The following is a 7,236-nucleotide window of genomic DNA, read 5'->3' as shown; positions in this document are numbered from 1 at the left end:
AATTCTTTTTATTTTTTATTCTACATAAAATATGAATTTATTATGCATGATAAAAAAATTGTGATGTACTTTCATTATTTTTCTGATTGGTTGTATTTTTTCACTGCCCCTAGATCAGTGGGTTGGTTTTTGTTTTTTGTTTTTTTGGGGGGGGTTGATTCTTTTATTAAACCAGTTCACAAGACATAAGAAAGAAAATTACATACATTTCACGTCCATAAAACAGATGACAAATTATGATATGTTAATACAGAAACAATAAGGCCTAGATTTAGAGTTCGGCGTTATCCGTAAAAACCAGCGTTAGAGGCTCCTAACGCGGGTTTCTTACGCACTCCGGTATTTAGAGTTTATTTACCGCCACTCAAAATACACCTAACGCTCACCTTTCTACCGCCACCTCAGACCCAGTAGTAAACATATACCGCAAAAAAAAACATCCACGAATCACAAAACAAATATTACACAAAGTACACTTACACTCATACAAACACAACACTATCTTTATTTTTCTTATTTTTTATTTTTTCGTTAAAATACAAAGGATTAAAGTTGCGAGATCTCTGGTGTTTGAAAAAAATCCACACAAATCCATTTTCCCATTGACTTACATGGACATACGGGAAAAGACCCTCATATACCTACATCTAACGAATAACATTATCACAAACATACACTCATCGATGCATACAAACAATATACACTACATGACATACACAAAATATTTATTTATTACAAAAAGAACACGATTTATTTACTTTTTCACACAAGATCATGACGTCACTCACTTTACGAGGAAAACCAGTCTTAGAAAAAAAAAATAGAAATCTTTGGAGCCTCCATTGACTTCTATTGGGAAGACGTGCTCGTGCACGCGAAACCCTCATTTCCCTAACGCACGCAAATAGCGTAGACTGAAAATCTCCAAATACCAGCGCTAGAAAATACATGATTTCATGCGTTAGACCCAGCTATGATAAATAGATCAAGAAATGACTATTTCCCTATGGTGGACTTATGTTTTTTAATATTAAATATTCACCACACCATAAATCTTTTTAACACTTTTAGATTACATCAACTACAAATCCCCATCACTAGTAACACATTATTATTTCAATAAAATTACATTTACAATTAAAATAAAATTCAATACACATTTGTGGATTCACAAACACTACACAATGGGAAACATCTCTCATTTACCTTTATTATTGCATTTCAGTTATTCAACTCATATGCTTGCAGCAACAGCATATCTACATATGCTTAACACATGATCAGTCATGGATGCACATACATTACGTTTAACATTCACTCATACATGTGCATTCAAATGATGGGGGAAAAACACATTACATTCTCTCTAGGAATCACAAAACACAACATATGGATTTTACTGTACTTTTAACATCATGATTCCATCACCAGAAACCATTAGGAATTACGTACAACACGAACATCATTACACCAGATTACAGATGTCACTTTATGGGAAGGAACAACAATGCCAGACCGCTATATAGAAGTCAGCATATGTGGGACACAATCACAATATATACGTACATGTACATAACACGCATCACCCATCACGCAACCACAAAGCACACATTTAGATTTTATTCAGCACACAATAACAATGTAGCACAATACAACAACACAATGAGGATTTCACAACTACATAGGCAGGTTAATAATATCATGACGTCATTACAAGATTCAACCATACACATCACAGATTCACCACTGTACCGCCCCTTTAGGAACTTTAACACTCAATACTACAATACAACATATACGTAAACCACACTTTTGAACAGCATTATTATGGAGATTTCAATGGGACAATTAAGAAATATTGTCAGATCGCAAATCAATTATATATACAATACTACAGATGGCAGCCGGAAGTTATTCAGTATTCGTGCAATTTTTATGGGACGCATACAATATTGTCAGATATAAAATCACTTATATATACAATACTACAGATGGCAGACGGGAAGTTCTGAATTATTATTGCCATTTGGAAGGGACGCATACAATATTGACAGCTCGGCAATCACTTATATATACAATACTACAGATGACAGCCGGAAGTTATTCAGTATTAGTGCCATTTTAATGGGACGCATACAATATTGACATCTCGGCAATCACTTATATATACAATACTACAGATGACAGCCGGAAGTGCTTCAGTATTAGTGCGATTTGAATGGGACGCATACAATATTGCCAGCTCGGCAATCACTTATATATACAATACTACAGATGGCAGACGGGAAGTTCGGAATTATTATTGCGATTTTAAAAGGACGCATACAATATTGACTGCTCGGCAATCACTTATATATACAATACTACAGATGACAGCCGGAAGTTCTTCAGTATTAGTGCCATTTGAAAGGGACGCATACAATATTGACAGCTCGGCAATCACTTATATATACAATACTACAGATGGCAGACGGAAAGTTCGGAATTATTATTGCGATTTTAAAGGGACGCGTACAATATTGACATCTCGGCAATCACTTATATATACAATACTACAGATGGCAGCTGCTACTTTATCGTTTAAAAACAATATTGCAGCAACATTGATCGATCACATTCGATGCACATTATACACAACTATGCACTTTCATTCATGTTAGCCTGGACGTGTGCTTGTTACTATAAGATCGCGTTTAAGAAATATTGATTACGCATATGAACAAACATTACAAACATGCACTGTATGTGTGATATTTGACACTTTCACATTGAGAATCATTGTTTGAAACTAACATTTCAGCAAACAACAAATAAACGCCCACTGTGAAAGCATTCGCGCCGCTCACATACAAACAAGTGAATACAATTAGCAATCATTACAAACTCACTACCATTGGACTAATTGTACTATAAATCCCCCAAACAACATGGCCAATGCATCACTTGTGATCCACATCAGATCAAGTGCTTACCTTGTTACGCTGTTTTGAAAGATGGATGACGATGACATGGTAGACGCTGCTGGTGGTGCTATTGGCGAACTAGCTGTTGGTCGAATCAGGCAGCCTCGGCGGCTCAGACCGAGACGAAGGGGTCGTCTGGTTCGAGGTCCTCGTGTCTACAGGGTGAGACCCACCTTGGAAAACATGAGTGACTTTGAGGTTCGATCGCGAACAGCTCATTGGCCTTTACGAGCTTCTTAAACCTCATTTGGAGCCACGTATACAAATAAGGACTGCTGTTCCCCCCATGAGTAAGATGCTAAGCTGTCTATACGTCCTGGCCTCAGGGAGTTTTCAATCCGGAGAACTGTACATGCATGGCCTGGCTCAAGGTACATTCTCTGGGGTGTTTGATAACTTTCTGAACGCCATGGTACGTATCAGTAAGCAATACATAGGATTCCCACAGAATGATGGTGATTGGAGGCGCCTGAAGCGGGAATTCTTTGATATTGCTCAATTGCCCAATGTCTTGGGAGCCATTGATTGTACCCACATTGCGCTGCGTGCTCCAATTGATGACTTGCCCTTCAGAAATCGCAAACATTTTCATAGCCTCAACGTGCAGTATGTTTGTGACGCACGGATGAGGATTATGCATGTGTATGCGAATTTTGGAGGGGCTTGTCATGATGCCCGCATCCTCTCTCTGTCGTCCCTGTGGAGACAGTTTGAGGAAAGACAAATGCCCCCTGGTTATCTCGTTGGTGAGTATTTGTGCACAACATGGTTAATTATTTTGACAATTGCCCCTGTATTTTTTAACTGTTAGCGTCATGTTCAGCTATAGGATTAAATTTAACCATTTGTTATTTACCGACGCTAATGTCTAGTTTTATTGAAAAGCAGATATGTAGCATGTCTTACCTTAAGTGTTCAGATAGAGAATGCAATGTAACCATGTAGTTAGCATTTTACACAAGGTTTGGTTTAGGAGAAATACGCATATGTAGCATGTCTTAGATGAAATGGCAAGATATTATCTCATGCAATTTAACCCTGTCATTGTCTTTTTCCGCTAATGTCTAGTTTTATAGAAATGCAGATATGTAGCATGTCTTACCTTAAGTGTTCATATAGAGAATGCAATGTAACCATGTAGTTAGCATTTTACACAAGGTTTGGTTTAGGAGAAATATGCATATGTAGCATGTCTTAGATGAAATGGCAAGATATTATCTCATGCAATTTAACCCTGTCATTGTCTTTTTCCGCTAATGTCTAGTTTTATAGAAATGCAGATATGTAGCATGTCTTACCTTAAGTGTTCATATAGAGAATGCAATGTAACCATGTAGTTAGCATTTTACACAAGGTTTGGTTTAGGAGAAATACGCATATGTAGCATGTCTTAGATGAAATGGCAAGATATTATCTCATGCAATTTAACCCTGTCATTGTCTTTTTCTGCTAATGTCTAGTTTTATTGAAATGCAGATATGTAGCATGTCTTACCTTAAGTGTTCAGATAGAGAATGCAATGTAAACATGTAGTTAGCATTTTACACAAGGTTTGGTTTAGGAGAAATACGCATATGTAGCATGTCTTAGATGAAATGGCAAGATATTATCTCATGCAATTTAACCCTGTCATTGTCTTTTTCTGCTAATGTCTAGTTTTATTGAAATGCAGATATGTAGCATGTCTTACCTTAAGTGTTCAGATAGAGAATGCAATGTAAACATGTAGTTAGCATTTTACACAAGGTTTGGTTTAGGAGAAATACGCATATGTAGCATGTCTTAGATGAAATGGCAAGATATTATCTCATGCAATTTAACCCTGTCATTGTCTTTTTCTGCTAATGTCTAGTTTTATTGAAATGCAGATATGTAGCATGTCTTACCTTAAGTGTTCAGATAGAGAATGCAATGTAAACATGTAGTTAGCATTTTACACAAGGTTTGGTTTAGGAGAAATACGCATATGTAGCATGTCTTAGATGAAAAGGCAAGATATTATCTCATGCAATTTAACCATGTCATTGTATTTTTCTGCTAATGTCTAGTTTTATTGAAATGCAGATATGTAGCATGTCTTACCTTAAGTGTTCAGATAGAGAATGCAATGTAACCATGTAGTTAGCATTTTACACAAGGTTTGGTTTAGGAGAAATACGCATATGTAGCATGTCTTAGATGAAATGGCAAGATACAGATTTATATATAAATTTTTTTATTTTTTTTTATGTTTCTGACAACTTTTAATATGGATTATGGTTGTTAAAAAATATATTTATACAACAATATACTAGTTTAAGTATTCTGTTTGAATTATGTTCTGTTCTAAATTTATAGGTGATTCTGGGTACATGAGCCGGCCTTGGCTCATTACCCCCTTGCGTAGCCCAACTGATGTGTCTGAGGAGCGCTACAATAGGGCTCATAAGAGAACCAGGGCGGTGGTTGAAAGGATGTTCGGGCTCCTGAAGATGAGATTCAGGTGCCTGGACCGTTCTGGAGGAGCACTCCAGTACAACCCAAAGAAGGTGGCTAAGATCGTTGTAGCCTGTAGCGTCCTGCATAATATTGCACAGCGGGCTGGGATGCTGCAGGCCGTCCCGGTGGACAGAGACCTCCTCAGAGATGAGGAGGATGATCCTGTTCTAGAGGGGGAATTCCAGGACGAGGGACTTGATGTCAGAGCAGACGTCATCAACCGCCACTTTAGACGGTAAATAATAGAAGTTACACTGGAGTATTTTCAATAGATGTGAACTCTAGGGAAATGACAAGTAGAGAATTGTGCAAACATGTTAGTATTGATCAAATGTTAGAATAATCTTTATTTCTCATAATATAGGTGATGCTCTGGGCATTGGGTCCTATAGCGAGTCTTTGCCACCTGGTTTTTAAAGAGGACATCAGATGGTAAGTAGAAATGTATGGACTGTTGCTGGCATGATTTGTACACAAATACATCATATGGCATACATTTTTAAAAATATAACTTTGTTTACACATTACTTAAAATGTACATAATCAGAAAGGGATACTCTAGAATGACTATGGTTCAATGTCACACAGAGGTTTGTTCTGCTCAATATGACTCATCTTCACACTTGATAGAAAATAACACAGGTTCATACACAGGCTTAGTAAGCTAGTGATAGATATTTATTATGAAATGGGGGGTGGGAGAGGGGTACAGAACTGATTCACACACTTGTATGAAATCTTTATATATAATTTCTTACATTAGGGAGATGACTTAATCTAAAGACTGAAAGGGAACAATTTGAAGCCTGACAGTGAAGATTTCCAAGACTGACAGTGGGGAAAAAGCCAAGATTGAAATTGAAGTATACCAATGGGATCATGTCTGGCATTATATTTCAATTCTGCTGACCTTGAAAACCATACAAATACATGTTCACATGGTAAGTGCAAACTATTTGATAGAATAAGGCTGTGGAGACATCCTATTGGAGACACTTAGATGATTTTCTATTTTGTAGATGGTATTTCCCAGTCCTCTATTTAATGAACTGATGAATAATACACCTATTGAAGATCAACTGTTTACCCCTGAATTGACTTTCAAAGACCATGCATTGTCCAGGTTGGTGTACCAATGCATGCTAGTGAAGACTGTAGAATATTAGTAGCTTACATCCATTAGTCATATTTAGTTCTTAATTAGATATTTAGGGATCACAATCAGACACTTAGATGATTTTACTTTTTTAGATGGTATTTCCCAGTCCTCTATTTAATGAACTGATGAATAAGACACCTATTGAAGATCAACTGTTTACCCCTGAATTGACTTTCAAAGACCATGCATTGTCCAGGTTGGTGTACCAATGCATGCTAGTGAAGACTGTAGAATATTAGTAGCTTACATCCATTAGTCATATTTAGTTCTTAATTAGATATTTAGGGATCACAATCAGACACTTAGATGATTTTACTTTTTTAGATGGTATTTCCCAGTCCTCTATTTAATGAACTGATGAATAAGACACCTATTGAAGATCAACTGTTTACCCCTGAATTGACTTTCAAAGACCATGCATTGTCCAGGTTGGTGTACCAATGCATGCTAGTGAAGACTGTAGAATATTAGTAGCTTACATCCATTAGTCATATTTAGTTCTTAATTAGATATTTAGGGATCACAATCAGACACTTAGATGATTTTACTTTTTTAGATGGTATTTCCCAGTCCTCTATTTAATGAACTGATGAATAAGACACCTATTGAAGATCAACTGTTTACCCCTGAATTGAC

The 7,236-nt window shown here is 36.7% G+C and overlaps 1 long non-coding RNA gene across 1 annotated transcript; it reads left to right on the top strand.

The window, feature by feature from the left end:
* Positions 1-6,231: 6,231 nt before the first annotated feature.
* On the top strand, positions 6,232-7,022 carry LOC128642345 (uncharacterized). Its single transcript, XR_008399646.1, has 4 exons — positions 6,232-6,382; positions 6,461-6,564; positions 6,693-6,796; positions 6,925-7,022. It is a non-coding gene; the product is annotated as an uncharacterized LOC128642345 (long non-coding RNA).
* Positions 7,023-7,236: the final 214 nt, after the last annotated feature.

The sequence above is a fragment of the Bombina bombina genome, chromosome 1 (genome assembly GCF_027579735.1).
Source record: "Bombina bombina isolate aBomBom1 chromosome 1, aBomBom1.pri, whole genome shotgun sequence".
NCBI lineage: Eukaryota > Metazoa > Chordata > Amphibia > Anura > Bombinatoridae > Bombina > Bombina bombina.
The sequence above is the reverse complement of the archived record's forward strand: the minus strand, read 5'-3'. Positions and strand labels throughout refer to the sequence as shown.